The sequence below is a fragment of the Trachemys scripta genome, chromosome 3 (genome assembly GCF_013100865.1).
Source record: "Trachemys scripta elegans isolate TJP31775 chromosome 3, CAS_Tse_1.0, whole genome shotgun sequence".
NCBI classification, from domain to species: domain Eukaryota; kingdom Metazoa; phylum Chordata; order Testudines; family Emydidae; genus Trachemys; species Trachemys scripta.
In genome coordinates, this window is record NC_048300.1 from 159,918,089 (window position 1) to 159,925,001 (window position 6,913).

Consider the following 6,913-nt stretch of genomic DNA (forward strand, 5'->3'; position numbering starts at 1 on the left):
CACCTAGACATTACCCTTTCCTTGCAAGTTTTGGTCGTTTCCACTTCACTTAAGTGCCTCCACCTTTGGACTGGGAAAGACAGGCTTTCCCCTTGCAGTGTTTTCTCTCCCAGCTCCCCACTTCCACCCCCACAGCAGCTGATGCTGCTCACACCCCTTCCACTCTAATCTGGGGTCTTTAATGGTTTAGTGCCCCTTGGATCCTGGGCTCCAACCCGAGAAAAATTTACCTGCTTGCCTGGAGCCAGATGGGGGCATTTCCCAGTTAATAGCTCCCCTGTTGTTGCCTAAAGGACCCTACAGATTCTCTCTTGTAGTACCTTGTCTTTGTAATTGTTTTGTTTCCTGTTCATTTCCCCCCTAACAGGTTCATTTGATTGAATTCCAGGCACTCAAGCTGGACAACATCAAACAGGTAAACTGAGGTACAGATAATATTAATTAAAAATAATACAGATAACCACCTCATTCTCCACAGCTTGTGTTTAGCAGGCATTTGGACAGTGTTGCTTCCTGTACCTAGGGTCAAATCCTGCTCTTGTGAAAATCAATGGGAACTTTTCAATTGGCTTTAATGGGAACAGGATTTGGCCCTCAGTACATGTGGTGGCCAAGGGCTCTCTGGCTCCTAGTAGTGCAAGGGACTTTTGGGACAAAACAAAATGCATAGCGTTGTGTTTGGTAGGTCATGGTGCTCTCCTCTACTAAACAAGATATCCCAGGGGTCTCTCAGTACACTGCTACCTTATGGCAAAAACGAGGAGAGTGCAACTAGGTCAGGGTCAGTGTCAGACTAAAGTAACACAAAGGTCCCCTAGCATTTCTTATAACAGGCACCTTGGCAGTTTTCCCTATTTAGTGGGAAGGTGCTAAATGAGCTTATAAGGATCATCATCAACTTATTTCAGTTTGTTCACATCTTTGTTAAGTGGGGTCGATAGTCATTAGGAATGATTTGCAGAAAGTGCTAGGCACTTATGCTGAAGTACAGTGAATGTTACAAGACACTTTATCTTCTGAAAAGTCATCACTGCCTGACTTTCAATAGAAGCCAGACACATAACTGCCCTTGTGCCTTTGAAAATTTTCCCTCCAGTCTCATCGTTTTCTCCTTTTTGGTAAAGTTTGCAAACCTTGTAATATGGAAAAATACACAGGCATCAGCCTCTATAGATATGCATAGATCAGGCTCTCTGTCCTGCTATGAGGTACTTTTCTGTCTATAGAAGAATTAACAATAAAAAGAAAAAAGTGACGGCAAAAATATAGTAACTAGCCCTAAGTACAATAGAATTTAGTTAACAAACCTCCTGAAAGCCAGAAAATCCCCAATGAACCATTGAAGAATTCATGTTTGTTCCAGTACTACGGTTCAGAAGACAGGAACTGAAATCCCAAAGGTATGAAAAAGAAATGTCACATTATAGTAATCAGGGATACCCCTTTGAAACATTTGGCACATTGAGAACAATATCTTCCCACACTACAGCATTAGGAAACAGATTGAAATGTACTTACTGACAAATAGGGGCCAAAGGATTGGGTTCATTCATTAACAGAAGTGGGAGTCTCCTGCTCAGATTGACTGAAAACTCCTACTACAGGGAGGAGTTTCAAATGTTGCATTATTAGAGGCACATTTCCTCCCTTAAGAAGGGGAAGGCAAATGCTGAAGCTGGGAGGGAACTCGAAGAAGATTAGTACCAAGACTCAAATAAAACTCACTTCCTTAAACCCTGAGCTGTTTGAGAATCTCCACAGTGGGATTGATAACAGAATAAATGTTAGAGCTAATGTATTTCTTCCCCATGTTTCATTTAGTATGTAGTGACAAGTGCTGGTGAATGCAGTCTCTAGTCTAGGAAAAACGCATCAGTTTCTAGGAGTGTGGAAGGAAAAGAGAGAGTGGAATAGATTTGATTATAAAGTTGATTTTCAAAATATTTTTTTTTCTTCATCAGGAGACCAGACACTTGCACTCATGGCTGGGAAACCCAAACTTTACTACTTCAATGGAAGAGGACGAATGAAATCCATACGTTGGCTGTTGGCAGCAGCTGGGGTCGAGGTTTGTTCTTTATAAAGAAATCAAGTGACTTCATATAGATTGGTTGAATTTATTTCTGGGTAATAGGAAAAAAAACAAACACTCCAATAGAGTTATAGTTACCCAGTTCCCTTCCACTGAATTGTGTATACAGTCTTCCAGGGCAGAAGATATCTAAATTTCCAACATAAAACTCAAGCAAGACAATTTTTTAGTGAAGTTTGCTTTAAAAAATGTAGAAAAGATAATGTGCAGTTCAAGTCATGAATAAATAACTTAAAAATGGGTTTAACCGAGAATATAGAACAGATTTTATCTGCTCTTATTAAAAATACTGCTAGCCGCAATGCTGGATTCCTCCTTCAATAGCCTAGAGTTGGACATTAAAGCCCTGATCCTGCAATTCATTGCACTGTAGTGTTGTCCTCACAGAGAGCCCTATTGACTTGGCCATATCAATGCTAGGATAGCACTGTCTCTTTACAGTGAAAATTCTTGTTATAAAAGCAAGGTGATGATATTGTCAAAAGTAAGAGGAAAGGGGTAGTTTTATAGGGCAAGGAGACTTCTGCAGTTCCAGAACTCAGGTTTGGAAATAGAGAAGCAGAGGTAACATTTTAAATGACCACGGTTTGGTTAAGAAGAAAAATCTTAAATGGTTTGTGTCATCCCCAGCTGCTTTAAAAATTAGAAAATACGCATTGTCAATGATCTTGAAAAAGCTGACAGGCTTATCAGTGTATGTTAATGAATAACACCATGGCTGGCTGTACCAACCAGGTACTAGTAATGAGCGTAAAGCTTTTTGAATAAATGTATTACCTTTCTTCACACAATCAGGAACTCATGAACTTGGTCTTTCACAGCATTTATTTAGTATCTGTGGCTCGTTATTTGACATGGTTATTAGTACTGCTCGACTCTGGCAAGAGTAAAACATATGGTTTTCAACAATTTTTAATAATTTGAGGATTAAACCCATTTTTTTCTGTATCTCCATCTGTAACAATCGCCTTTTGGAACTTAAATGCAGAGGCTTTGATCTTGTCTCTTGCTCTAACAGCACACTCTGCCAGCATCCTACTGGACACAGGTGTTTGAAAGCTAGTTGCAGAATAAGAGCTGTCCTGTACTAAAGTCCTTGATGTGGGAGGTTCTGATCACTAAGCTCCATTGCGTCACCCCTGGTCAAGATAACAGCTAACCTAAAGGTTGGGCTGAGCTCTTTTGGGGGTTTTTCTCTCAATTCCAGTCTGTCCAAAATGATCTCTCTTCTGCCACTTTGATATGTGCACACTTCCTGAGTCTCTGCACTGGCTTCTCCTCTTCTACAGACCATTCAAACTTCTCCTCTCTTTGCAAGCACTCTACACTTCCGCTCTTGTCTGCATTCATTTTTGCTCCTTGCTTTTAATCTGTTAACAAACAGTTTGTTACGTTACCCACCTTTCCTAAACCATTTAACAAATGTGCTTTCACCTAGACACACCATAATCTAATTGCCTACTTGTGATACGTTAAAAATGAAAGGAGGAGAGTTGATGATTACCCTGAGGGAGACTATATACACGGCACTCCCACGGGGCCCTGAAGAGAGGGAGCTGTGAAAACACATCGGGCCACAAGCAGGAGCCAGGCAAATGGTCTCCCTGCTACAGGCCCGAAGATTCTATCTATGTACGACGAACTGAATCAGATCGAGATACATGAAATGATGGTAAGCTTATTTTAGGGAACAGGGAAAAGAAAACAAGATAAGAAAAATGACAGCTGAAATGGTACGTTGCATTATGGAAGCCTTAGTCCACACTGCAATACTTCTTAGCAAAAGGTACTGTCCCCAGTGGCACTTTTCACTGTGGTGAAGTGTTGCTTTTTGAGGCTCCTTTCCACACTGAGAAGTACAGTGGTAGCTGCCAGACATGAGGAGGATTTTCTAACGTTATTTTAAAATAGGAAACATGTTTATTTCCATTTGTGGACATCATTCGGACACCCAGGTCACAGAACAGGGGTTGAGTTGGGGGATTTCATTACTTGTCTCGTTAATCAACTGGTATTGGGTTTTTCAAATTTCCCCGTAAGTGAAAAGCCCTCAGATATCTCCTGATTCATAATTCCTGATACATAGTTCAGCTGTCTTGTTTTTATTGCTCTCTTTCCAGTTTGAAGAAGAATTTTTGGGAACAAGAGAACAATATGAAAAGCTACTACAGGGTGAGGCTGAAGACTGAGTCTTGAGTGACTCCCAGATTTATTTATTTTTTTTACTTTAGAATCATAGAAGATCAGGGTTGGAAGAGACCTCAGGAGGTCGTCTAGCCCAACCCCCTGCTCAAAGCAGGACCAGCACCAACTAAATCATCCTATCCAGGGCTTTGTCAAGCTAGGCCTTAAAAACCTCTAAGGATGGAGATTCCACCACCTCAGCATTTGTAGATTATATTGTAAAGCAGTGTCCAGGCATTTCAGCCTTAGGCCTGAACACATATCAAAAAGGTCAAGGAGCCATGCATTTGGTACTTGGGGGAGGCCTCCAGCCCCATTCACTCAGTGGGAGTAGAAACAAACTGCAGGTGCTCTGCTAGGGATTTCCTGGCATGGGGCAGTGAGCATAAAGTCAGTGTAACCCACTCCTCTGCTTCCTACATTCAGCTTCTGGAGCAGGGGATATGGCTCACTGGGAAATTGTCAGTATTACTTTTTATGAATATTACATGTGACTCGGTTTCCCTGTTCAGTGTTGTATTGCTGCCTGCCTGAATGCATAGAGTTAAATCAAAGGAGACTGTAAGAAGGTTGTTAATGAACTCAGGGGAGACGTTCCATTGAGGCTAGGATGTTTCATTTTTTCCAAAGCTTGCAATAAAAGGAGACATAACCCCTCCAAGACCCTAGAAACAGGGAGGGGATCCTGAAGTAAACTAAGATAAGCTGATGGGCTGGGAAGACAGACAGAGAGAGAGCAGGATAGGTGGCTGCTGCTTGCCAGGGATGGAGCAACCTGAGCTAAGGGGAACTTGCAAGGATGTAAGAAACAGCCAGGTGTGTGAGCCTGTTACTGTTGTTACACTTTCTCTAAATGCTTTGTACCTTTGAGGAACGAATAAATGCTTTGTTCTGAAGAAGCTCTTTTTAGTCACTTTAATCAGCAGCTGTTACAAGTTTCCAAAGGGGATACCCTGGCAGGGTCCCACCCCAGGTGGATCGGCTGAAGTAGTCACAGTCAGTACCCAGGGGGCTATAACACACGTCCTGGTCAGAGAGTGGTCAAATTGCAGAATTACAACCCGGTAGAGGTAGACACCTGAGGTCTGACACCTGTGGAGGTTGTACTCTGGGAGACCCCAAGAAGGGAGAGCAGTGCAGCTAGCCTGGTAACCATGATGAGGGGGGATACTAGAAGTTGAGAGGTGAGCACTTTGCACTGTAGATATTCCTAGCTGATGTATGGTCCATAAGGGACCGTCACAAGTTAGAACCTCCCCCATTTAGAAATGTCCAGATTTTTTGCAGAAACTTTAGACTAGAACTGGTTAAAACTAGTGAAAAGTATAGATTTGTGCGGGTACAGCAGGTGCACTGATTTAGGGTGTAACTGTAGAGCTGAGAGTTGCTTTCTATTATGGGAACATTTTTATAAACACTTAAAACACCTATGAATAATTTATCATTAGTGCTTACCCAATTATTATAAAATTCAACAGGTCGATATGTTGCTTATGGCCAGCTATAAAACCTTCTGCTTATATGATTATAGCCATCTGTCACAGACATTATTTATCTATAACACATTTAGCTCATGGGATGTTGTGAGGGCCAAATGTATAGCTGGGTTCAAAAAAGAACTAGATAAGTTCATGGAGGATAGTCTCCATCAATGGCTAATAGCCAAGGTGGCTGGGGAGGCAACCTCATGCTCGGAGCGACCCTAAACCTCTGACTGCCAGAAGCCGGAAGGGAATGACTGGACGAATCACTCCAACTGCCTTGTTCTGTTCATTCCCCATGAAGCTCTGGTACTGGCCACTGTTGGAATTCAAGACACTGACTACATGGACCATTAGTCTGACTCAGCATGGCTGTACTTATGTTCTTATGTCTGCAACATGCTAAGAACATCTTCTCATCCTTTGTAAATGATCTATGCATCCTTAATATAAATGTGACACATTCTTTTTCTAAGTAATTTAGAATTGTTCTAAAAAATTACTGTTCAACCACACTTAATCTTCTGTGCAATAAGTGACAACATTTTATTATATACACCTGCTTAGCACAGTAGAATTTCAGTGTCTCTCAAATGTAGAAATATTAGCACCCAATCCTGCTCACATTGAAAGCTCTGTCACACATCCCATTGACTTATGTGGAGAACAGCACCAGGCCCCAGTCAGCTACTAGGGTTCCAGTGCAATGACATGACAGTTATGGGGACTCAGTGTCTTGACGTTATTTTTCCTTTCCAAAGATGGAGCCCTGCTGTTTCAACAAGTGCCCATGGTGGACATTGATGGGATAAAGATGGTGCAGACCAGAGCCATTCTCAGCTATGTAGCAGGGAAACACAACCTCTATGGAAAAGACCTGAAGGAGAGAGCAATGTACAGTATTAATAACTTACACAAATATATAAAAAGAAGAACAGGAGTACTTGTCGCACCTTAGAGACTAACAAATTTATTAGAGCATAAGCTTTCGTGGACTACAGCCCACTTCTTCGGATGCATATAGAATGGAACATATATTGAGGAGATATATATACACACATACAGAGAGCATAAACAGGTGGGAGTTGTCTTACCAACTCTGAGAGGCCAATTAATTAAGAGAAAAAAAACTTTTGAAGTGATAATCAAGCTAGCC

The 6,913-nt window shown here is 41.6% G+C and overlaps 1 long non-coding RNA gene and 1 pseudogene across 1 annotated transcript in view; one reads left to right on the forward strand and one right to left on the reverse strand.

Moving 5' to 3' along the window:
- Positions 1–6,279: 6,279 nt before the first annotated feature.
- Positions 6,280–6,913, reverse strand: part of LOC117875235 — a 2,729-nt gene continuing 2,095 nt past the window's right edge. Inside the window, exon 2 of the long non-coding RNA XR_004645233.1 lies at positions 6,280–6,634. This is a non-coding gene — a long non-coding RNA (uncharacterized LOC117875235). The remainder of the gene's footprint in view (positions 6,635–6,913) is intronic.
- Positions 6,524–6,913, forward strand: part of LOC117875234 — a 19,246-nt pseudogene continuing 18,856 nt past the window's right edge.